Here is a 26,379-nt window from a genome sequence, read left to right on the forward strand (position 1 = left end):
GGAGGAGATAGAGCCCAAGAAGGATGGAAGGGTAGCAGGGAGGCATTTTTAAGCTTTGTTTTATATCTCATTATCCTATGCTCTAATTTTGACTGGTAATAAATTCAATTAATATCCCCAAGTCAAGTCTGTTCGTGTCAATTCTGCTTGTGATCTCTCCCGGTCCTTATTGCAACTCACGAACCTTTCATTACATTTTCTCTCCCCTGTCCAGTGGTGGAAGGGGGAGATTGAGGAGCTTTGGTGGGTGCCTGGCATCCAGCCAGGGTCAAACCACCATAAATTCTTCTGAAGTTTAGCCCTAGCAGGTTTTAAGAGGTAGCTGGCAGAAGAGCAGTTACGTGTCTGAAGTTGTTTTTCTGGAAGAAAACTCCTCATGTGCATGTAGTGAGATTAGAGGTGGAAGAAAATAGTCCCCACATACTACTACATTTTCCAACAGGAAACACGCTGAACTTTGAGACAGTACGTAATTCAGGAAGAAGAGTAATAGAATGGGTATTAAAAGAATTTCCTGCAAAAGCACAAATATTATCAATATGTAAATCTTCACAGGAGGTACTTAATGCTTTTGATATTAAATACTCTGCCTATGCAAGTCCACTCCTATTGCTCAATCCTCTTCAAAACTGTCACAAAGCTTTCAAATGAGGAGATTATGTCAAGAATCCTCTGCCTAGATGGCATTTCTCAAGTGCATCCAAGTCTCATGAATTGCATTACAAGGTCAGTCAGAAAGTTCTCTAAGTTGTCAACAAAATCAGTTTTAAGCCCAGAAAGGTTGCACAAGCACTCATCTAAACACTTGTTAATTGTTGAACCACAGCTCTGTTCATTACTGTCCTACTTTGGTAACAATAACACCCACCTCTATCATCACAAATATAACCTGAGTGCTGCCAGTAATTCCCATTTTCTTTTTGTCATAAATACTCACAAAAAATTCAGCTACTTCTGGAAGGCATGTAAGCCGCAAGCCTAACAACTACATTGGCCCTGAACTTGCTCAGCACATCACTAAATTTGCAATTCTTTTAAGTCATACGCTGTATTTGTTGACTTTTGTTTTGCTGAGTTCAAGCTTTTCAGTATTTCTTAGATCTGCAAAACAAGGCTTTTGGAAACCTCTGTCCATTTCACCTGCTCTGTCTACAGAGGGAAAAAAAGAGAAAATCGACCTAAACCCACAGCTCCATCAGTGTCTGTCCTGACTTCAAATCCATATATCACCAAAATAAACCATCATATTTCAAGATACTTACAGCCAGATAAATAACTGGCTAAGAAGATATGTCTTCTGTCTTCCACATTTTAATTAGCAACCAACTCAGAGCCACCTACAAACGCACAGACAGTTATTCCTTAGCCCATCCCTCTGTTCCCCGGGTTTTCCCCTTGCTCTTCCCATTTGACCCCTGCCCACATCATCTGAAGTCTACCTTGATGCCACTGGTTTTGAATAAGACAGTAAATCCTTTTTAGGAGAGCTCATACTTTACTACAAGCAATGAAAGTGCAAGATGATGTACAGTGCTAATCCTAACAGGAACCTTCAAGCTTTACTGAAGTACAATATAATTTGAACCTATGGCAAGTGTACAAATCTTCACTGAAAACTACTTGCAAAACAGGGATTAGTGAAGTTTCCTCAAATACAGAGCATGTTTTCTTAATATTGCAGATACTGTTTTAGCTACTTACATGGCAATAACTCTAAGCACAGCATTAGCTCCTTTACAAGAAAGTCAGAAAGGGCAGAAAGTCTTAGGTTATCTGTCTCTTATGTGAAATGTAAAGGGACAGATTAATGTTTAGATTAGGTCCTCTCACACTTTTACACAAATATGCTCACAAACATATTTGAAAAAGGATACTGACAACAAGAAAAAACAAGTTAACAACAAAACTCTCTTTACCAAAGACGTAGATATTTAACATACATACCAAGCAGACACATCTTCTTTCAAGGAGGAATACACCAGTGCTTTCAGTATCAGCTTAAATCAGTTTTGTGCTACAACCCTGCTGCCCTTTTTCTGGTATGGTAGCAATGATCATGCCAATCACATAAACTATTCTCTGTGTCCTGGGGTCATATTTAAGCACCAGGGTCCACCCACACATAAAACTAGTTGTCATGACTGGAGTCTTGAAATTGTCTCAACTGACTTCTAGAAAAGTATGAATCAGCTTTCCTCTTTTTTTAAGAAAAAGGAGGAGAGAAGGAGATCTCCCTGACTTCTCCATTTTGCAGGCTTGGGTCTCTTCCAGGAAAAATAAATTTTTAATGGCTTTTTTTTTCCTCCATGATTTCTCTGATTGCTGCATGTCTAGTTTCCAGAACTCCTGTAAGTGATTACTTCCTCCACGGCTTAGGATTTCAAATTCTAAATGAACAATTACAGAGATGATAAAGATGTGAAATAACCTTGTAAAAACTTTCTAGCGGAGTCTAGAAATGAAGCCAAGCAACCTGTAGAACCAAGCAGCTCTGAAAACTTGGAAGTGAATTTGCAGTTAAAAATATAACATAACTGATTCCTGTTTTGCTTTTTGCTATCAGAGATTGGATGACTTCTAGCTATTCAGACACAGATACCACAAGAAGTATTAAGCAGCATTAGAAAAGTTTGGCCTAATTCTTATGTCTGTGATAAACCAAATAGAAGTTTTAAACAGACAACTATGTTTTAGGTGTCAAACATTTCTTGACGTCTGTGGCAGTTGGCAGCTGCAAACATCCGACTGAAAGCCCCATCTGCTGCTTCACAGCTTCCAGTCGAGGATGTTTACAGTCGCTCACTGTCAACAGCAACACACATTCCTTGGCTGTTTATTTGACATTATTAACATGCAGAGGCCTCCAAGCAGGTTAGTTAAGATCATTACAATTTCTGTTGCTCTGTTGCTGCCTGCAGATGTCCACGGGACTGTTTTCAGAAGTATTTACTTAATGAAATACAGTACAACTTCCAGAGGAACTTTTGCAAACAGCCAGGCATATTTTCTGTTCAAGTACTACACTTCTAGAATTATGCTGATTATTTTACATCCACTAAGAATTAAATAAAGACATATAAAAAGGACAACTTGCTTCCACTGTTGCATTTGTTTTCTTTTCCAAGAGATTTGAGCAATCCTGTCACGTTCATACCAAAACTGCACCACTCTACAACAAAGTTCACTTATCAGCGTAGCAACTAAAGATAGTAACTGACTGGCACAAAAATAGAACCAAACCCTTCCTAAGGGTATTTCACTACGGTGTCTGGGATGGCTTCTTCCCCACAAACAAGTAAGTGCAAGGGAATTATATTAAAAGTTAGTTTATGCAACATTTGCTTCAAAATAAAACCATGGAAAAAAATCCCACCACCCAGCCCACAGGGGACTGTGAGGAAGAGGCACGAAGTTGCGCAGCAAGCTCTGCAAAGGCTTCAGTAAAGTTCAAACCTGCTAGAAGATTTCTACAAATTATCTGAGCTAACCATTTGCTGCTACACTTCATGTAGTTGGCAGAATGGTACTTCTCACCAAATAAAAAAGGCAGAAAGATTTGGCGTAACATCTTGGTAGTACAGTTCTGCTGTTTGCTTTTCATTCTATCTCCCATTTCCTTATTAAGTTAATGATGGGGAAAATTAAAGATTAATCACTCAACTATTTTTCTGAAGTCATATGAAACCACAGTAAGCAAGTAGAGTGATTATATCACTCTAATTAGAAGGTGTTTTTCCTTGAAACTTTCTTGCCCCCAAATGCAATTACCACACTGTAAAATGAGTAGGTTATGAAAAGACTGTAGCTGGAATGCAGAAGCCTGTGGTGTATTTATTCAAACTGATAAGTGTGAAGGATCTCTATAAATCACTTTCAAAACTCAGGGTTAAATTTTCTATACTAAGGTTAAGAAAATTAATCTTTCAGGCAGCAGGTGAAAACAAGCAGAATTATGCTGGGGCCTTTCCCTTTATTCAATACCAACTTTGAGCTATTAAACCTTCCTAGGGAATCACATTTTCTCAATGGGTCAAGTCACCAAGGAAACAAAGCAAACTTTATCAGTGCTGCACAACTCTACATTCCAGAAATTCCTAGCACTTGGCATTTATATACCACACCAGAGACACAGGATCCACTGACCCTCTCCTTAGGGGAGCTGCCATGACAAGTTACGAAACTCTCAGCAAGGTCCCCAACTTTCACAGAGTTGGCAACATGAACAGGTACTGGCCAGTCCGGTGTGAGGTCTACTGAGGAACAGGACAAAAGGAAAATACACTTACAACACTTTTGAAAAAAGAAAAAAAAAGGAAAAGAGCTCCTCTTTTGGCAAGTTCTATCTTATCACAAGCCAGCTGAGAAAAACATTTGTCACCTTGTAAAACAACATGCACAGACTGTAACAAAAAGGGACAACAAAAAAGTCCTCCAATGCAAAACACTGATTGCAGAATGAAAATATTTCACCTTAATTACACCTACATGAAACTGAAATTAGCCTTTTATTTGTAAATGTACTGGCCTAATATGTACAATTTAAAGGGGGAGAAAGTAGGGAGCCTATAAAATCCTAATACGTTGAATTAATCAGCTGAAGGGCATTATGTCAGCAACAATATGCAATTCCACTCCACGTGTGCCTTCCTTTCCACTTTTAAAACACATCAAACAGATTATATCTCTCTGAAAGTCAAAGCAAGGTCAATCTAAAACTGTGAGGCACTTTATCACACAGTATGGACTGGTAGGCAAGAGAATTCCACCTGCTATCTTTACTACTGATTTTTAATTTGTAAAGTCTTCTTGAACACCTCTGTAAGAATAAAGTGTCCAAGACTTGAATAGCAATCAACAAGGCTTGACACATGCTCATCTTGATAAGACTGTGAACAAATAAAGGTAAGACAAGAGGAACAGCAGTCTAACTTTTCACTGTCTTCTTGAATTTACAGTTCACATCACAGAAGGAGCAAACTGGTAGCACTTCAGCCCTGTTCAGTTAAAGAAAAGCTTTCAACTGTTTTTTTCTCACTCTTCTGAAATTTCCAAGGCAGATGGATGGACTACTGGTGATAAAGAAAAAACAACAAACTAATAAAAAAAGCAACTCGTCCACAACTTTTCCTAAAATTTCCTAGAATTCAAAACCAGGGCCTCTACATTTTCTGTTGCCTTCCATATAGATGATGTGACACAGAAATTCAGACAGGTAAATCAGTTTTTAACCATATCAAATGGGGTTTAGAATACCAAAAGATAAACATGCAAATTCAAAGTGGCATAGAATTTGAAAAAAAATTTAACTTGTGGCAATTATTTCCTAACTTGCTTTGTAGTCTACATTTTCTAATTTGCTTCTCAAAAACTTTAAGATCCTCATTAAATATGGGAAAAAATTATTCCTCCTCTTGCTGTCACTGACAGCACAGTAAGATTAAGCACACATTACTCATATGAACTCAAGTTCACAGCTGTTATGATACAACATGAGTATCTCCAACTGTTGCAGATGAATCCGATTCTCCCAACTGCATTTGAACTCAACCTAAAATGCCTCAGCCCCTTGTGCTAAGAAGGCAGTTTCATACAAGCAGTTGAAATTACGCATCAAAACGAGATATAAAATATCCAAATGTTTGGGAACAAGATGTCAAAACTATTGGTAAAATCAGGAACAATGTGTAGTGGGTTTTCTTGAGCCTCTTCCCAAAACTCAATGTCTAATCATTAAGAATTTTAATCAGCTTTTAATCCATCCAAATCAATGAATACTGAGGTGCACCTCATTAGCAATGTATCTGGAGAAAAAAGCCCAAGAACTTACTTTTGGATACCAGCTGATCCTACTTCAGTTCCCTTCATGAGAGATACCCACACCTCCGGAGAGAATTACATTCTTCATTCACCAAAGACTGCTCCTTAGATTTCCAGGAATCTGTATCACATACACGAACAGAAGTTATTGTAATTCCAGAAGTTCAGCAGCTCAGATCACACAGTTCTCATTGCAAGAAGTCAGATAGCTTTTAACAACCATTATTAAAACTGTGTCCTTTTCTGGCACAGTAATTTAAAACTTAGAATGTGTTTAAAGTGACGCATTGCTGCTGAATGCAGCTGTCTTTCACTTAGAGGAGATAAAGGTTAACTGCTAAGGCAGCATGGGTATTCAGAACCTATACTGAAGTAGTTGCATTTCCCACCAGAGGTAGGCATAACAACTTCTCTTGTTTATTATATTAAGAAAAATTCAGATTACACAACGAAAACCAATTTCAAGATTGATCATCACTTCCGAAAAGCAAAATCCCCACAGGGTCCTCCTAGTTATGCTTTTAGGATGGAGAAGGAATTTACTCATGTAATCATTCTAGACAAAAAGGGATATTTGGAAGCCCTTTGCAGATGGATGAACAAACAGACACACAAGACAGAACTAGGTTATTAGGAGGAAAACAAAGAAATAGAGACTGAGAAGACTATGGAAAAATACACAATGGAAACTAAAGTAAACCAGTCTAAAGTAGCATGAGAATACTCACATGACAGTTCTGAAAGCTGTTATGAGCACACAACAAAACCACAAGAGGTGCAGGACACTGGACTTATTAACTGAAATGTATATATCAATTTGAACTACTGACACCTATTGGAGGTACTTGAACCTGTTCTGTATGTGACCACATGAAACAAAGATGCTTTTGATAAACAAATCTTCTCCATCAATCAACCAGCTGCAGCAACAAGTGAAGGCTAAGGAGGGATATCACTCTACTTATGCTCTGCTATAGGATCAGTGAACAGTACAGCCTTGTTTGCTATTCTCCATTTTAGTGTCATGAGGGCATCACTGTGAATCCCACAAACCTTAAGTACTGGCAGAAAGGAAGCTGTGACAGGCTCAACTTTCTTCTCCTGTCAGGTGGCAGCAGTGGGTGATGCCCAGGTAGTGCAGAGCATCACTCTCCTCGTTGTCAGAGCTGAGCACCGCAAGAGGAGCAGCGACCGGCCCGAAGTGTGTGTAAGGGCATTGCTGGGGCAGCTCCCAATGCAGAACGCTCAAGTTCATGGCTTCCCATTTCAGGTAAGTACAAAGATCATGTACTGGGTCAAAACAAGAACAACAAGCATATATTGACCCAGAAAACAGCACTCAATGGCAATAACATCTTCTCATGGTTATTTGGGAGAAGCATTACTCAAGAGAGCACAAAATAACAGATCCCAAGCTTAGCAGAGAACATTTACTTAGATTTGACAGCATGACCAAACTACCTGTAGTACCCAGCTCATTCAGCTGTATTGTCCATATTCCAAAGGAAGGCAAAACACAGCTGCAGTGGTAACAAGCCTCTGGCACAGGGGACACACTACAGGCATGGCACTTAGCAGAGATCCCTGCACACAGGAGCAAACATGCTTAGACTGACCAGAATCATCTTCAAACACAAAACTCTGCCCCAACATCCTTCTAGAATTTCTAGAATGCTTTCATCTTGTATTTTGCAAACTGTCTCCTAACTCACATTTCTTATGTCCTTTATTCAGGATATGTAATTTTTGCTGACAATACATTTTCTGGGGAACATATTTTATATCCTGCTGTACTCTTGGGAAAAGCAGGGACTTAAACTCTGATCCTTTTGTTGGTCCAGTGACTCACACCTCACATGCTACTATTTACCCTCATTTCTGATTTCAGGGTCAGGTAATTAATGCAGGAGTCAGTCATGTTTGCCCATAGCCTGGACACAGCACCCATCCCACCTCCCCTGCAAAGACAAGGAAGGCAACTTTTCTCTCCCATCACTCCTTCCCTTGTACAGAGCTCAAACACAACTGGGACATAAAGACTCTCAAAATAATTAGCACAATCATGTTTGTCCTTCATTTCCAGTAGATCAAAACAAATACAACCTCTGACCACAAGACTGTTCTTCCTTAATGTGCTCCATGGCGAACTGCACAAACCCCAGAAGTTGCCGAAGAGTCTGTTTGGCTTCAGCTTACACATCCTGACCTATGAGGTTGGGCTACGCATTGATTACTCTTGTCCCAAAGGTACTTGAACATTACCAGAAATTAGCGCTAGATGCAAGAGAACTTCTGGGCACTACAAGCAAAACATCCACTAAAAGTGTGCAGAAAGCAACTTTGTTAACACCACCTTGTGCTAAAGTAATTTAGAAAATGCTTTTTTATTTATTTATAGCACTGTGAAAGCAAAATGTAAGAGCAACATTTAAACAATGAAACGGGAGTTCATGTACAGAAAATGCATTAACCTTTGCACACATACAGACTAGGGCACTACACCTACTCAAGTCCCATCTTCATTTATTTCCAACAGCCTCCCCTTTCCCTGGATGTGACCAGGCTTATGGCATGAGGGAACAGAATGAGGCTGAACATCAGCCTAAAGGTAAATACTTCTGGTTCCCACAGTTTGTAATTAAACACTCTGACCTATTGGATCAAATGCTGACATCATACTGACAGGGCCATGAACCTGAATCTTGTTAATGTTAACCTGTCTCCTCATCACGGTGAAAAGGTCTTTCCTCCCAACCTGTCAGAAGCAGAAGCTGCAAAAGACTAATGCACACAGAAAAAAAAAATCCACAAACTTAAAAAGAGGAAGAATTCAGTCCTACAAAGTGAGGAGAAAGCATTAGACTGAGCAGTGAAGCAAGGGGAGAAAGGACTTACTGGCGTGAATGCTCCAGTTGAGATGCTGTGGAAGCTGCAAAGTGCTCAGAAACACAGTAATCAACACTGACATGCCAAAAAACACACACACTAGAAAGTTCTGTGAGAGGAGAGGGTGGAGTGAGCCCCACTGGAACAGCTAGAACAGAGCTGAATGTGAGAAATGAGAGACAGAAAGAAAGCACAAAGGGAGAAGAAACCCTACTACTAACTTCAGGCATCGGGAACTTAAAATTATTCTGCTTCTTCACTGTTACCCCAAAATTTCCTGCATAAGTCACAAAGAGTAACTCTGTGCTGCACCCACACATCCTTCCATAGATGCAAACAGGTCATGTAACCGCATTTTGCTCCTGATAGCAGAAACAACTGCCCAGAAGTAAAAAAAAAACAAACAAAAAAACAAAAAACAGAAAAGGAAGCAAGAGGACACCTATAAAATGGTTTCCTATCAAAAAAACTTTTTTTGATCATTATTAGCAAAGAAAATCCCTGGTGGATAAATATAGCTTTCGTAGTCAGCTAAAAATTAGAGCTACTAGAACATGTCCTGACAGCTCCAAGAACAGCTCTCAGTTGCTTAGACTCACAGAAAGTTTATAATCAAGTTGCTGCTAAAGCTTTAATTTAGAATATGTGTCACTGAAGAAAAACACTGAAGCAAGACCTGACTTTATTTTTCAAATGTCTTAACAACTAATCTCCTTGGGATTATGTCAGGCATGTCACATTAGGATGGCTTGGGCTCACCTTGACCGGCGAGTAGGTTAAAATGCAACTAAATCTGTCTACATTTGCACACCCAACACGTGCTCCTAACATTTCAAATGGTTACAGAGGAAAGGCATCTGTGGATCTAAAACTGAGCAAGAACACATTATCAACGTGTTTTATTCAACATGAAGTCTCATAGGCAGAAGCAGTCTTAGCGAATAATGAAAAATCTATTTTCTACACACCTGAATTTGAAAGAGAAGGAAGAACTTTTCTGCACAAAAATCTGCTCCCTGGGGCAGGTTCTGTTATTATAAAAATATATTTATACAGTACAAGTTTCTGGTGCAAAGGGCTATATATGCAAACAGTTGAATTAATAAATTGGAGTTGAGAATGAGCTTTTCCTGTTCCTGTTAATTTATGGCCCGGTGTTACATTCCTTTCCTGCAATGCCATAGTTTTCAGTGAATAACTTCACATTATACTCCTCAGAGTAATCTAGGAATGCAGATGCAAAGAACACCAACCATCACTTTCATTAGATTCTCCCTCTTAACCCTCGAGGGTTTAGGTGCCTGATAAAGTCTTAGATATTATTAAAACTTCAAACATCTGTGCTTGGCTGCTACTATCCTCTGAGCACACAACTTTTTGCCAGCACATACTTGTGCCAACACTGAAGCCTTCATAACGCTGCTTGAACCAGTCCCACACGTCCAAACCACCACGCGGTTCTCAAATTCCCTGCTCGCCCAGTCACTCCTCAACTGCTGAAACACAAGAAAGTGCTTCTGAAAGTGCAACTTCCAGATCTGTCCTTTATCCTAACAATAAAATAAGGAGTTTGGGAACAGACCAGCTGCACCAGAAACCTTTCTGCACAATACAAACACTGGGACAAGAAGTGTTCAGGTTTAAATCCCCTTCTAGGCCTGTCTCAGCCACAACCCAGAACTTGGCTTTCATTACCCCAGTCGAATGCCTGGGCCTGCGTGCTGATGCCATCCACGTTTTGTCCAGTTCTTTCAACATGAAAAACTCAGCCTGGGAGCCCCAAATCAGCAATATGAGCTAAAGAGCCTTTGGAAAAGGGGACTCTGCTCAAGCATTTCATTCCAGGACAGTGCCTGCAACTGCAAATAACACAGATGGACTGACATCTTCACCTAGCTAGACCCAAGACCTAAGCCTCTATAAAAGCTAAGCTGCAGAGCAGATTCCCTACCTGTCCTGCTGGTTTCTGAGATGCTCTGTTTTCCTCTGAGGTAGACAGAGGACACCTTGCATGGTCTTTCCCTGCAGGTTATACAGGCAAAGCAGCTGCCAGCTCTGGGCTATGGGCATCAGGGCAGCTGCAGGTCAGGCATCTGTGCACTCCAGCCCTTAAGCTACCTTGGATGTTTTGCCTTCTCCTTCTGTCAACTGTACAGAAAGTACAGACATGCTGTTGGTGTATTTATCTTCACTCAGCCTTCTAAAGAATCAGTGAAATTAATCTCACGTGGCACTTCTATCTATTGCACTAAAATAAACAAAACTCAACCACAGGATCACCTTTGTGGTATTCAAAGCACTTGCATTCTGGTGGATGCAGCCCTGATGAAAATACTTGCTGAGAGGACAGGCTCTCTCTCCTTGGGATTTCACAGCTCCCAACCCTATGCAGTGTCAGGGCAGTTATTTGGCTGCAAATGAAGCTTGAACATCACATCTGACTTCACGGTTAGGCAAAGTCAAATACAAAAGCAGCATTGAGAAAACAGCTTAGAAAACTACAGCAGCACTGCCAGCGCTCTAACTTTATAAGTAGATTTATAATTAAGAGTAGGAGCTATTAATTAGTTTTCAATGGTAACAGCAAAGAGCTAATGATCTATTAGGAATTAGACACTGCATTTAACATTTAGTATTTCTCTTAAGTCAAAAGACAGACATAAATTCAAGATATGACACGAGGTCTCAACACACAAAACCTACTGCCAACAATATTAACTTCAGAAAGTGAACACAGTAGAAATTAATCTTTACTCAGATATTTTGACAGGGAGCTCATTCATAACACTTCCATTCTTGATATCTGCATGACTTTGAGTTACAACTAAGCTATGGATAACAGCCATAAAGCAGGTTGCATGTGTTTTAACATGGGTGCATTAGTTTTAAGAGCCAAGTTTTTGGGGGTGAGAGGGGAGTACCTTCTGCAATCACCCTTTTGAAATTCCACCTTCTCCATCAAACAGCTGGAGTACAGAAGAGCTTGAAACAAAAAAAGTCAAGTGAGCCATTGTGTTTCGACTCGTAGATACAAAAGTAACCTTCAAGGTTACCTTGCCCTATGTGCGGCCTCAGGAAGGAAAAAAAATACAGTTTCAGCAAAGGAATTTCTTGCCTGGCTGGAGGCCACACCCGCCACAACAACTGATGGCAGGAAAGCATTTGGATTCACAACTCTACCCGTAGCCCCCAGCCGGAGGCAAAGCAAAACTTTCTCATTTTGGAAGAAGAAAAGAAACTCTTGCTCAATAAGTAGCAATTATGCTGCAGAATTTATATGCTGAGCACGGCTGAATGTAGGAACACCAGATCAGTCATCCATAGCTTTAGTGCTTTGAGTATGATTAACAGAATGAACTTTCAAAGGTCAATTAAATGTCAACACATTTTAAAGAGATATTCTTCTTAAGTTGGGGCGATGTGTAACAGTACCTTCTAGAGCTGCTGTGCCACTTTCACCTCAAAATTTTACCAATCCGTTACCAAGCGTGCAGATATAAAGATAACGAATTAACCCTTGCTAGAAAATAATGGCTATTTACACTCCTGGCTTTTCTGTCGCTAAGCTGTCTTTACTTGTGTGTAAGCAAGTACACACAGACACTTGCCCTAAAATCTCGCTTCAGCTGTTGACCGTGTGAGCAAAGAGAGAAGAAAAGGAGCAAAAGTTTGAAAGTCTCATAATTTACTAAATGAAAATAAGAAGAGGTTTTTGATATGCAATTGAGCTGCCTGGATGTAAATCTGGAGGAGGAAGAGAGGGATGGGACTGTAACCGAATTAATTATGAACACATTAATCATGACTTTAGGCAGTCCAGTGATTTATCTCTTCACTTCTAAACATTTCTGGGACTTCAAACTTCAGCTAACTAGCTCAAGACATCTTAGAACTAATGCTGAAATAATTGAACACTCAGTAGAGATTAATTTAAATCACCTCCCAAACTGGATGCTCAGATCATTAGTCAGTTTAAAAGGAAAAAAAGTCTCCACCTTAGAACAAATTAAAAGGATCAAAATCCCGACGAAGGCCTCACAACAGTACTATAATCATTCTGACATGAGCAATATTTATTCAAGAGCAGAGCTAAAGAATAATTTGAGAGTTGAGAAAAACCAGCTGAGAGCCGCACTCCGTGCAGGCGCCAGAGGAAAACTGGCTGGAGAGTTTTCCTTCTATAAAAGCAATGGTCCCGGCACCTTCCACAGGTAGGCTTGTAACTCCACTCAAGTTTAGGATGAGTTTTTCAGGAGGTTCCCGGTCCGGCCCTGGCAGCCCCGCTGGGTTTCGGGCCGGGTGCCGCGGGCAGGGGCGGCTCTACCCAGACGGGGCCACGGCGGGGAACCTTCCAAGTTCCTAAAAAGTTCCCAGCCTCGGGGGCTGCCTGACCCCCACCGGGCACAGCCGCCCGTCCCGCCGCACCTGCAGCCCTGGCGGGCGCCCGCGGACACGGCCGGGGAGCTGCGGGCAGAGCGGGAGGCACGGCTCGGCATGGCACGGCTCGGCACGGCATAGTATGGCAACGCATGGCATGGCTCGGCACGGCATGGCACGGCACGGCACAGCACGGCATGGCATGGCTCGGCACGGCACGGCATGGCATGGCATGGCACGGCACGGCATGGCATGGCTCGGCACGGCACGGCACGGCATGGCATGGCACGGCACGGCACGGCACGGCATGGCACGGCACGGCACGGCCCGCAGGTGCCCCGGGACCCTCTCCCGCTCCTTACCTGGCCGGGTTCCGCCGGGCCGCAACCAACTTTCCACTCCAGGCGAAACTTGCGGCAGGCAACGGGCCCGCTCCCGACAGCCGCCTCCAGCCCAGCCCAGCCCAGCCCGTCCCGTCCCGTCCCAGCCCCCGCTGGCCCGGCCACAGGGGCGGGGACAGAGGGCGGGGGGAAGCGAGCCCGCCCCACGGCGGGCATTGTACGCTCCCAGGGCGCCCTTCCCGGCGGGCGCGGTGGCGCAGGCTCCTCCTCCCCTCGCCATGTTCTTTGTCTGCGCGGCCGTTCCCGGGCGCTGCGCCGCGGCCGCCCCGGCGGGGCCGGAGAGCTCGGCGGGGCCGCCCCGGCCGCAGGTGACCGAGCGCCGCCCCCGCCCGCGCACCGCCCCCGCGAGGAGATCCCGGCGCGCTCCGCCAATCGGCTCGCGGCAGAGGCGCTGCTGCGGCCAATGAGGCGCGGGGGAGCGCGGAACGTGCCCCGCGGGAGCCAATGGCGCGCGGAGCGGCGCGGCGCGGGGCCCGCCCCCCGGCGGCGCGCGGACGGGGCAGCGGCGGGGCCGCCTCGGGCTCGGGAGGGCAGCGCGTCCCGGAGGGCCCGCCCCGACCCCGCAGTGGCACGGCCGGCCGCACATCCAGCCCTGCCGGCCTCTCCTGCCTCCCCCCGGGCTTACTGGGGACGCGGGAGGGGTAGAACGCAGAAAGGGTTTGCGAGAAAGCAGAGTGACGTCCCCCGTAGAGTCCGGAGACCGGAGCTGGTAGATACCGGAGCGGCAGCGCAGTCCAAAGAGCGCTGTCTGTCGCCAGTGGTTGCTCTTCCACGGCCAAAAGCCTCGTCTGATTTGCCCTTATGTCAGTTTTGTATTGGGAGGGACACGAAGTCACTTACTTACCCAAGCAGTGAGCAGAAAACATAATAACTCAGAGGCGAAAGCCACCACCTTGAGATCTGGCTGCCCTCTGATACAGAATCAATGTTGGAAGAGACTTTTAAGATCATCAGGTCCCGCAGTCCACCCAGCACTGCCATTGTAACCTGCATCACCCAGGGCCAGATCCAGATGCCTCTTGGGATGGTGACTCCAACACCTCCCTGGCAATCTGTTGTAGTGCCTGACCACCCTAACACTGAATTTGTTTTTCTAATGCCTAATCTGAATCTCCCCTCTCTCACCTTAAGGCCTTTTCCTCAAATCCTCTCACTGTTATGCTCATTTGGTGAGCCACAAGTATGTGCACTCAGTCCTACCCAGTCAGTCACACACCTCAGCACCAGGTGTGTTTATTCCCAAAACACATAACCTTGCTGCTTGATGCTTGAACTTCTGCTGCTATTCCAGCCCTCAAGTTCAGGCAAATCTTTTCTCAGGCTAACTTGATTTTTCTCCTACCATCCCTCACAGCCCTGCCATCAGAAAATTTCACCATTACACTCTAAAATTTAGTGTACACCCCACAATTTAGCGTGTGGATGAACCTGTTAATCTTTCATGCCTGATCTTTCTGGGGCTTCTTTCTGCGGGGGAACATTCCCTCTCTGGCATCTCCCTTGAGCCAACTGCTTACCAACCCTGCAGCACGTCACCAACACCTATAACAGCTTTCCATAAAATCATGTATCAAATGTTGACTGAGGTCTAGTCATGCAGAGTCTCCTGCTTTCTCTTTATTCAAGAACCTACTGCTCACAGAGGGTACTGGGTTTGCTCCACAAAATACACCTTTGGCAAAGTGCTGTTGCTTTTCATCCCACTTTCCACTTGCACCAATTTCATTAAATTCTCCTTACACATTTGCTCTCAATCCTTAGTGATCCATGGTGGTGGACAAGGAGTCTGCAGTTGTTGGTGCTGATTGTGAATGCTGGAAGTAAGACCACCCTGGTGGGCAGCCCATGTGGGCTTCCTCCTGCCTGGGGAAGAACATCTGACTTCTTTGATGAAGGTTGCCATGGTAGGAGTTCCATGCCATAGATACAACAGTAATAGAAGCTAATTCCTTCTTGTATGCCATACATTGTGTCTTGTGGCTGTGGAAGAGTAATCAATATTACAATTAACAAAACCAGATTGGGATAACTTGGATTTTTTCCCCATATGTTGCATAGAAGTCTTTTTTAGCCTTTTGTCTTGGGAGCTGAATACCAGTGCATAAACACATTGGTGCCAGCATCCTCTCCTCTGTATCTCAAAACAGAGCCTTGGCTTAGATTTTTTTTGCTCTATTTCTGTTTCTCCATTAAGATCTGACCCACTGAGCTGACTTGGTACTTTTCTGGCATCTGCAGGTTTTATTCCAGAAGTTCAGGCATTATTGTTGTTTGTAAGGCTTGCATTTCTGTCACAGCCAGGCAGTAGTCCAGGGACAGAGCCTGGGCATGTCACTGTGGTACAAACATCTTGCCAAAGAAAAACCTGTCCCTAAAAACCCACAGTGCAAACTGGATGAGATGTAAGAGATGCTGAAGGACCACTGACATGTAGTATTTATAAAAGGAACATACCTAAGGATTCAGCCAAATCTTAGCAGCAGAGCAAGACAACAATTTTGGGATCCCTCATATCTATACTCCACAAATCCCTCCTGCAAAAGCCATGCCCAGCTGCCTGATCTGTGGGTGAAGTAAGACATCCATTGGTCACAGCAGATACACAGTGATTTACAATGCCTTTATGAGCTGCCATTCATTGACCCAGAGTAGCTGGCCATGTTCCTACTCATAAACTGTTTCAAATGTGAGAAAAAAAAACATGTCCTAAGCCACTTTCACAGGGGAAGAGGTTTATGTTAGCATCGCATGTCACTTTTGCCATGGAGTAAGAGCAGGGATGGACACTCCTTCTTGGCTGGCCTCTGGTAACCCCATCAGTGGTGAGCTCTCAGCAGGTTTAACACCCAGATGGATTGGTCAGAAGGCTGGGTTAGCCCAATGTTGCTGGCCTTTGAAGATCTGAATAGTACTGTTTTACACTTAAAATAGTTTGGTAAACATAAAAAGTTCAGTCATATATTAAAGATGTGCAGTTCTATATTTATTACCTTTTTTCAGTCACAGTTTATTATTGTAATACCTGTGAGTGAAAGCTATTAGACTCTGCCAAATGAAATGTTCTTTGAGATAGATAAAAATTGTGTCTACTTTGTTAGGGGAATGTCTCTCACAAACATGGTAAGTCAATGGCACCCTTGTTGTGATTAATAGAGAAACCATTCAGAGTTCTTAGGGTGGAGGGGCTTGGGGTTTTTTAATTACCAAGATAACTTCCTCATCAAATCCATTGCTCAAAGACAAAACAACTGTGTTTTACTCACTTTCACTGCTGTAGCAATATGAAAAACTGGTGATATATCGTCCCCAGAGGTCATCATAGCTACAAACAAGGTTGTGGACCTAATATGTACACACAGACTGGTGAACAAAGCCCAGAGTTTATTGCACTATAAGAGAAACAGAATAGAAGGGAAGGAGGAGATTAAACAAGGCATTTGGAAAGAAGAGGCACCTACTCTACATGGTATCTGATTTGCAGTGGAGCACCTGGGTGGGAGGCTGGAAGAAAGAGAAAGCAGAGTAATTTAATTTTATTTTTTAATAAAAGATAAACACACTGCAACTTTAAGGGCAAACCCAGTAATACCTTCTTTCCTCTTCTGACCTGAACTCAAGAAATGTGTCTTAAATCCTTTTTGAGTCAATACTCATGGCCTCAGAGGTTACTTCCACCAGAAAACCAAGTCAAGAACAGAGCTGGGAGTGGCAGTGACAAAGTTCTGCTTCCTGGAGAAAGAACATACCTTCTTTGATATTTATTCAGTACTCCTAGCTTTCTTCAGTTTGTTTTCTACCAGAAAGAAAGATTCCTCCTCTTTCTTTCAGTCAGCATTTTCCACCCTTCCTTTGCAGCTGTGACCACTTTTCCTCTTCTCTGGCTCTTTCCAGTCACAAACAAGCAACACGTTCTGGCTGATGTTCTGTTTCTGTGTAGCATGGCCTGTATAGTCTGAGTGTTTGAGTGAAATGAATGCTACACCATTTTTCTTACTCTAAAAATATTTGTACTAAAAAAATTACAAAGTTAGACACTCCTCCAAGCAACACACTTCAGCAGTATAAAATGATATTCTGCATAATCCAACTTTCAGAACAGTTCTTGGTTTTATAATGTCTAGCACAAGAGGATCTGATGTGGGTTGGCTGATAGATACAGCCATAATGAACCTGCTTAACAAATAATATTAAGATCGGGCAGTTCTGCCACTTCTTTCTGATGGAAAAAATAATTCAGAAAAATACACTGCTCCAAAATTTGTTTTCTTCTTTATTGCAATGATAGTTTCTCATCTGCAGGAGATGTAATGTGTATATATAACATTCAGACAAGAAAGGTTACATCTTTGCCCTCTACTATTGTCTTCAGTGCTGGAACACAGCAATGGGTTTCTTTGAAAGCACAGCAGACAGCTCTTTAAAGTGGCCTCACTGGTAAAGAAGACAGCAGCAGATGTCCAATTCAGTACTTCTATCACACACTCAGTGCTGCAGTTAGGGAGAGGTATGTAGTCTTTAAACTTCAGAAAAACATGATCAGATTAACTGGAATATTGTCTTGTCTCTGAACTTCAAAGTAAAATTCACAGAGCTTAGAATATAGAAAATACAATTTTACAATTTAATCAAAAGTGATTTTCACACTTCTGATTTCAACTATAACTAAGCATTATTCTTGACTGATGGGGTTCAATTTAATGCCTCACAGAGATGCCTATGATATCACTGCTATTACCAGTTACCCTCTTCTCTCTCCATAATTATTAATACTGTAGTTTACTTCCACATAGTGTAGTAGAAGAAGCATATGCTAACAAAAATACTTGAGTTCCCTAACAAAATTACTAGGTATGTGTTCACTACAACAGCATTTGCTTGTTATTTCTTGTGAGTGGGATAATGCAATTGTTAATTTCAGAGAAATGCTGCAGTTGAAAATAAAATAAATAAATAAAATAAAATAAAATATAAAAAATAAATTAAAATACTATAACCAATTTTCAAAAGATGTAGAAACTTTCTCTGTTTTGAAGTCATGTTACCAAGCCATTTGCAACTTACCTTTGAAACAACAAAACTCTAAAGAGTAATGAGCAAATCAGTGTACAGATATAGGCCTGATAGCTTTAAAGCTTGTGCTTGCTTCAGAGTAGGTATTACAGCTCTTTTTTTATCCTCACCTGGTAGCTTTGGAAGAAGGTAGGGATTTTTCCAGTCATCGTTTTGAATTGCAATCTGCTATTGTCTGATAGCATCGCTAGCTGAAACCTTAGCCCATCAAGTCAAAGTGAAGCCAGGCATGAGAAAAATCTTTGGTACTGAAGGCCAACAATAAGGGCAGCGTGACTTTGAATCATTGTTTAAAGAACGAAGAGCCCAGTTTTAACATTCTGGTATCAAAGGAATTTTCTCCTTAAGTTGTCTTGCTAAGGCAACAGGACTATTTAGTTAGTACCACTTGATATTAGTGAAAAGCAAAAGAATCTAGTATTAGGGGGCAACTGATTACATTATAACTGGAAATATTTCTAAAAAATGTCTTTGAAGACAAAGACAACAGTTCTGCTGGTACAAGATATTAGATAATTATTTAAATTTAAAGCAATTTATATTTGTAATATTGTAAGAGAACAGTAAATGTCTGTAGGTCTTTGCATCTTCCATCACAAACAGACCAAAAATATTAAGTGTATAATTTCCTAACAAATTAAAATTTGGAGTTGATGTGAATACAGAAACAAAAAGAGGGAAGAACACGAGATACTGTATTGCAATAACAATGACTTACTCACTTTTGGACAGTTTTGTGATGGTAAATGTGTGTAGCATGAACAGACACACTCTTCATGAGCTTTTAAGGATCAGGGCCTTGTGTACATTGGGGAGATGCCATCAAACAGCATGAACTAACATTCTGGTTTGCAAGACAAGCTGCTCAGTATCATATGAGTTTTGTAAGGCTCCTCTTCTCTAGCGGAATATGTGGGATAAGAAAGCAAAGTAATTAGTCAACATCCTTTGCTTTTTTCTGAGATAAATTTTTCTGCAGCTAAAAGTCTCTTTTTTCCCCCCCAAAGGATACTTTCAAGCTTCAAGCTTTCTGTGCTGGTCACTAAAGCATTTGTACAGTAACTACAGTATAAGCAGTGAACAAATAATGCCACAGTATTTTATCACAGTAATACTTTGGTAATATTAAATCACTGCACATGTCATTCATGTTTAGTGTATTCTTTTCTGTAGTAAATCACCATTAAAATAAGTGGTAGGATTTTGTCTGAAAAGTGTAGCTAGTGGAGTGTAGTTAAAGACTGTATCATGCAAGGACAAAAAATTAAAGTCTGTAACTGTAATTCTTACCTCTCATAACACGAGTGCTTGTTTTCATGGCTTTCTTTTAATATAGCTTTTACAAATGATTGTGTTTAAAAACTGGAGGAGGAAACCCCCAAAGCATCACCTGCATGACATTGGCACATTGGGGCTGAAATGTTTAGGTTCCCCATGGAAACCACAGCTGTTGGAAGCAGCATGTGTTTTCCTGTAGCAGTAGCTTGTTCTCTGTAGGTGGACCAGCACAAGAACAGGTCTGCTCAGTGAGTTTCAGCAATAGTAGCAGCCACAGAGGATTCAGGGAGCTTGGATATCACTCCAGGACCTGTCACAGTACCTGCTCCTCTTGAGGGTGATCCATTGATCAACTGTGCTTCCCTACTCATCTGCCCCTGCCAGCTGCCCAAAATTTGCCTCATTCCTTCCATTTATTTTCATTTTGTAAAGTTCTTGGAGATCTGCTGATGCAAAAGAGTGCTGGAGAGGCAGGGGCTCTTCCCAAACACTGCCTGCAAAACAGATTAGAACAAAGAAATAATGAACCAGGAACAGGACCAAATATGCCTGATCAAGTGACAAGCACCAAGGACAAGTGAAACCACAGACATAAGATCCATATCCTTCCACTGGGTAACTGGTAATGAACCTGTTTTTCAGGTCTTGGTAGTTGCAAAGGTAGAGAAGCTGAATTTCTCGGCGTCCTTCAGCTGTCCACAACAGCAAATACACTTTGTGGGAGATTGCTCATTTTTAAGTTAATTATCAGGAAAGTTCTGGAGCACACTTGCTTTCCTGGAGAGATGCTTTTTAATATAGTCATTCTGGTAGGTATCTGATGGCCTTTAAGCACCAAAGGGCCTAGAGACCCTCTGTGAAGAGGCAAGGCTGTGTGTCTGTGCTGAGAAAGGATGCAACCAGTGTTAGGTGAAAGACACCTTTCACATGAGCATTCCTGTCCATGTCCTAATCCCACCCTCAACTTTGTATCCTGCCCTTATCTCCACATCCCACCATGCCTCTGCACCCCACCCTCATCTCTGCATCCCACCTTTATCTCTACATCCCATCCCTGTTTCTGCATCCTGCCCTTGTTATCGGCCACTGAACTTTTTGCTGGGAGTTTCACCTGCAGCAGCTCTTCCAAATCCAGAGTGACCTGCTTGATTCTCATTATTGCCATAGTATTTTATAGCAAGTTTTGAAAGTGCACTGAAGTAACGGCATTGTTGTGCTGGAGTACCTAGAAAACTTCTGTACTACACTGACTTAGCTTGGACTCCCATCTCCTAAAAGCCAGAGTTTTGTTAAAACACACAGCTGAAAGAGTGAAGTCTAGAAACATTATAGTACATATATTTGAATGGAATCGGTTTTTTTTGTTTTTTTTTTTGTTTTTTTTTGGTCAGCAGAATGAGTTAATACATGCGTTTATTCAGCAAGGTTGGGAATAAGCTGCTATGGCAGTAACTTAATGATGACAAGCTCTGACTGCCAGGCAGTGCTTTTTATAGCAGGTCATTGCTGTCTTCAGTGTTTGAGACAAATACTGGATTCATTGCAGGATCTTTCAACAGAAGGATAATATGTTGAAAAGCAGCTCTGTCAAAGTGACTTTGCTGTTGAACATTTTCTAGTAGTCACAGAATCTGAAATCTGATTTATTAATTAAGACCTATCAGCACATGCTCTAAAGAAACTAGCATGGCTGAACTATGTCCTTGTTAAGGGAGAATAAAGGACATGACAAAAGTTTGTATAGTATGCCTCAGCCCACATTTCCTGTAAAGGATGCAGCTTGTTATTTTTCAAAATATGCTGAATATATTTTCTTTATGTCTTGGTTTATTATGACTCGTGGGAGCAATTGTAATACTGAAGCATACAAGAACTAAGCAAAACAAAAAAAAACCAAACCCACCCCCCAAAAAACCCCCAACAACAACAAAAAAAACCCCTGGACTACACAGGAGGTGCTGGCATATCCTGATGGTATTATTCTACTGTAAAGGAACAGAAAGGTATCTGGCCAGATTTTCTCAAAAAGGAACAAAACCTTTGAAAGAATCTTTGCTTAAACTTTTGACAAGTGATTTTTCAAAAAAAATTATTGAGATATATGACACATATAGAGAAAATTGCTTGTCTTAACATGAACAAAGGAAAACAGAATTCAAAAAACCTATTAATTAGCAACATGTAGCTCAGAGTATCATCCTATGACACTTCTATGGGATTGTATGTAAATAGTGCCTCGTCCCACAGCATGTGACAGCCTTCTTGCAGTCTGCTCTGTGTTGGGTTATTATAATGCACTGAGCCTGTATGTTCAAATTTGTCCTTGACTGGAAAAAGATTCCCTGCGCCTGAGCAGGTAATGTTCTAGCCAGATGTAGGCATCTGGGTGCCAGGCTGCCTTGCTATCTCTGCTCTTCCAAGACTCCAAGCCCCAGGCACATCTCTCTTTCATATCTTTTTTGCTGCTGGTGTGTTGTTGCACCCGTCTGTCCTTCCTCCTGAAATCTGGGGTGGTTAGTGTGCAGACTTCAGACTGACAGAATTCTAGCCTTTGAAATTCTTTGGAATTCTTCATGTGCTGGCAGCAAGACATATGGATGGTGGTGGGCTGGTGATGTCTGAGGGAACTGAAGTGTTGGACAAAGCTGCCTTTTCCTCTCACTCATCTGTATCCCCCTAAACCACCATCCCAGCCACAGAGATATCCTCCAGTATGGAGCAGTCTAGGGGCTGGGGGAAACTCTGCTCTACTTTGACTAAGGTGGAAGGGGAGTGCACTTCCTGAGTGTGATCTTCTCCCAGAAACCCTGCCCCCGACACTATAGGGGGAGCCCCTTATACCGAGCTGGGCTGTGGACTGACAGTCAGAAAAGCTCAGGCACAGCAGACATCAGAAGGCTTGATCAGAAGGCTCACAACTTTGAGAGTTTATTCAAGATAGATTAAGACAGTTCTCATAGCTCCTAGTAGAAGTAGATAGTTCCTAGAAGTTCCTATTACATTATCTCACATCCTAGTAGATCTAACTCCTGCGCAGTAATATCCACACCTTTCATGCACTCTCACATCTAACATGCTACGTCATAATTGGTTAACCAAATCACCTTGCATACACCACAGCCTCTCATTGGTCATAAGCCACCACACATACTCCAGGTAGCTCTGTTCTCTTTAAGGTTGCACTCCAAACAGCTTTCCTTAAGGGATGCATTCACTGTCACACCTACATGACACAACCTCACTGTGTCCACTTCCAATCCAGAATTTCCCAGTGCCTTTCCATTTTCACAGAGCCAGCAGCAGCCCTTACCCCTGGCTGAGGAGACAAGTGGATTGGAAAGTGCTGTACACGGAGTAGCAACATGGAGATAGCTGAATAAATCCTGAATTACTCATTCAGGCAGTGAAATATAATAAAATCAGCATTGTTTGGTAGTGCAGTAGTTTATTGGGTATTACTGTGGTGCCAGGGTACTGTCTGGCTCAACTTTGACCCAACTTACATAGTTACTGCTGGAGGGGGGCCTGTGCACAGCCCGTTGCCGTCTTTCCTCTGCTAGAGATGATTTTCCGGGCTTCTTCTAAACCTTTTTCTGGTTCTTTTCTGCCATGCCAGAAAAAATGCAGGGACCTTTTCCTTCTTCCTTATGCCAAGGCACTGTCTAGCGCACTCAGTTGTCTTTGGTTTCACCACCACTGCTATTCCAAGTCTGTACCTACTTCACAAAGGCTGAGTAATATGGTACTTTGGGCTTATGGCATCACTTGCTAAGCCTCCTGATGACAGTAAACCCACATCCATGTTGCACTGCGCTGTGGCGGTGCCATCATAGCCATGACCCAGCTGCTGCTCACTTGCTCCCCCATGGGAAGCATGGTCCTGGTTCTCCAGCTCTTTGTTCGTTGTGCAGGAAAGAAAGACTCATTGCAATTGTTCACAGTTGTGTCGGTTTTGCTTCAGCTGCCTCTCTTTCTGGTCATGTCTGTCTTTGGCTATGAGGGCATAATCAAAAACTGATTTGAATGTCACCCCTTGGGTGCTGAATCAATGGCAGAGGCTGCTGCCATGTACCAAGTATTCTCCCATCTGCATCTTTCCTTGAGCATCCTTGCGATAGTCCACCTTCAGAAACCACAGAATTTGCAGAGCAATTGCATAACTCCCAGCATTAAATGTGAACGTGCTTGGTATGACATTTTGCCAAGAGCAGGCTGGGATTTCATACAACAACTCACCACAGGTACTTACACAGTCTGTTGGACATGAATGCTTGGCTAGACAATACGTTTGCCTTGGAGTAACCAGCACAAAGCACTGATGTGCCAGTGCCTGTGGGAGCAGATGGCTTGTCTATTTTCCTACAGACATTAAGGCTCCAAATCCATGGCACATCTCTACCCCAGATTCACAGAAAGCTGCAGAGGAACTGTCTCCTGTCAAATTTCTTCTCCTGTCTGGCAGGACCAGCTCTAAACTCACTCATTCATATTGCATTGTTCATTTCTGAAAACTTACACTCCAGAATTTAAAACTAAATGCGCGAAAGTGGTGGGGAAAACCCAAGTCAACCAGAACATGTGTGACTAAAAGCAAGATGATAATCAGTGGTCCCTGAGACCTAGACAATCACTTCTCTGTGAATCACCAGGGACTTGAATACAGGCCCTTTGGTGGGCAGCAAGGTAGCTAGCCCGGGACTGTGTACGGGTGGCCCAGCAACACCAAATTCAGGGAGAACTGCAATACCAGAACCCTCCTTGAGTTTCTGAAATTCAAGCCTGTCTCTCACACATTACAATAAAGTATGCTGAATGACCATTTCCAGCTCCAACAAGAATTTTCTCTCACCTTTTGACAACTACCTGTTGTATCGCCTGCCCAGCTGGAAAAATAGAGAGAATAGTTCCCTAACTCAATAGGTAGCTCAGATTTAAAGTAGTAGCCACTTCTAGAAAATACTTCAGGATTCTTTGACAGGCAGCTTTGTGTGAACACTTTGGCTATCACTGCTGTCTCCTTAGGCATGAGGAAAGGCTGTACCAAGTAAGATAATAGCAAGAGAGGACTGATACTGCTCTTGTGTGTGATGGATATGATGAACGTCATCTTCCTCTTATTTGCCTTCATAAATCATCTCCCTTTCTCTTTTTTTTCCCCTTAGGAGTTTTCATAAGGAGAGTTGAATTTTACCTTATATGAAATGGGCTAAATGTCATCAGGGACACCAGACATTAAAATAAGGTGGTAAGAGTTTTCATGCCTTTATTTCCTGATAACAGAAAGGACTTTGGATTTTGTGCATAACAAAAGTTTTAGTCCACAATGGCAAGAAAATTACTTACCTTCTATGTGTTTATTTCTGTGGCATTAGGTAATTCTACATTCAAGAAATACTTTCCTGTACCCATCCCTCATGGAGAACATCTAAAGACAAATATAGTTTTACCTTAATAAATAGGTAAGATAAATTATCCATTTGGCAGATCCTTGCTGAGCAGTGCAGGAACACTGCGGGTGCTTGGAATTCACTCCTATTGTCCCTGGGCTGATTTGCTTTGAAAAAGGTCACATGAGGAGGAGAGGAAGTTTTGACTTACACATGCCTGTTATTGCTAAGGAAACCACTTCCTTGGTATTCACATATTCAGCATGTCTTCAGTTTTGGCACTCTGACAAATGACATCGTGCTACTGCATCGAGTAACAAAGAAGGGTGGAGAAGGCTGTTGGACAACTTGGAGTGTTTCAAACGCCAGTGCAGCTTTTGTAGGACTGTCAAACTTCAAGTGGGCTCTGTGAGAGTAAGCGGGATCCTTTGTTAGCTGCAGATAGGACACCTGGAGTTTAGAAATCTGGGAAAAGGGTTCTGGCCCATACCTCAGCAAATGCAGGTAGTCTGGAGGTTTCCTGGGTTGTAGTAATGACAATATTCTCACACTTCTGTGGATACTAGAAGACAAGTTTTCTAACACAAATACACCTGAGTTATTCTCTGTGTACAATTTTTTTCAGCCTTCAGGTACATACTTTCCTTTGGCATTAGGATATCAGAAACTGAGTATTCTTGGTATGTGGTGATTTCATTAAAAATACTTGGATTTGAACTGTGGGCATGCAGGAATTTTCCCACTTTTCTGACTTCTTACTCAAGAAATTAGAGAGAGAGAGAAGCTACTGTTGGTCAGGACTGAGAATCTCTATCAATGTGGGAATTTTTTTAAAGGGGACTGAAGCAAAATTTCTTTGAAGTAACATTTGTGCAAATCTCAATCTGACATGAGGGAAATGTATTGTTATTAGGCTTATTTCTACTCAGAGGAAAAAAACAGTTTAGTATGCTTCAGGATACAAGTGGGCTTCACTGTAAATATACAACAGCTACTGACATTACTGGGACCAAATGTGAGGCATGCACAAATCACAGGAATTGAATGGCTAAAGCCCTGCTCAATTTACTGAGTGGCTACTGAGCTTTTGATATGTCAAGACCTATTTGTCTAAACGTTATCTTTAAAGACAACATAATGTAGTGAACTGAGCCTGGGACTGC

General features: G+C 42.3%; 1 long non-coding RNA gene across 1 annotated transcript in view; it reads right to left on the reverse strand.

The window, feature by feature from the left end:
• LOC139668717 (uncharacterized) overlaps positions 1-13,532 on the reverse strand; it is a 38,383-nt gene extending 24,851 nt beyond the window's left edge. Inside the window, exons 1-2 of the long non-coding RNA XR_011697115.1 lie at positions 13,443-13,532; positions 5,828-5,938 (exon numbers count right to left, since the gene is read on the reverse strand). This is a non-coding gene — a long non-coding RNA (uncharacterized lncRNA). The remainder of the gene's footprint in view (positions 1-5,827; positions 5,939-13,442) is intronic.
• Positions 13,533-26,379: the final 12,847 nt, after the last annotated feature.

Source organism: Pithys albifrons, chromosome 2 (genome assembly GCF_047495875.1).
Source record: "Pithys albifrons albifrons isolate INPA30051 chromosome 2, PitAlb_v1, whole genome shotgun sequence".
In the NCBI taxonomy this organism is placed as follows: Eukaryota; Metazoa; Chordata; class Aves; order Passeriformes; family Thamnophilidae; genus Pithys; species Pithys albifrons.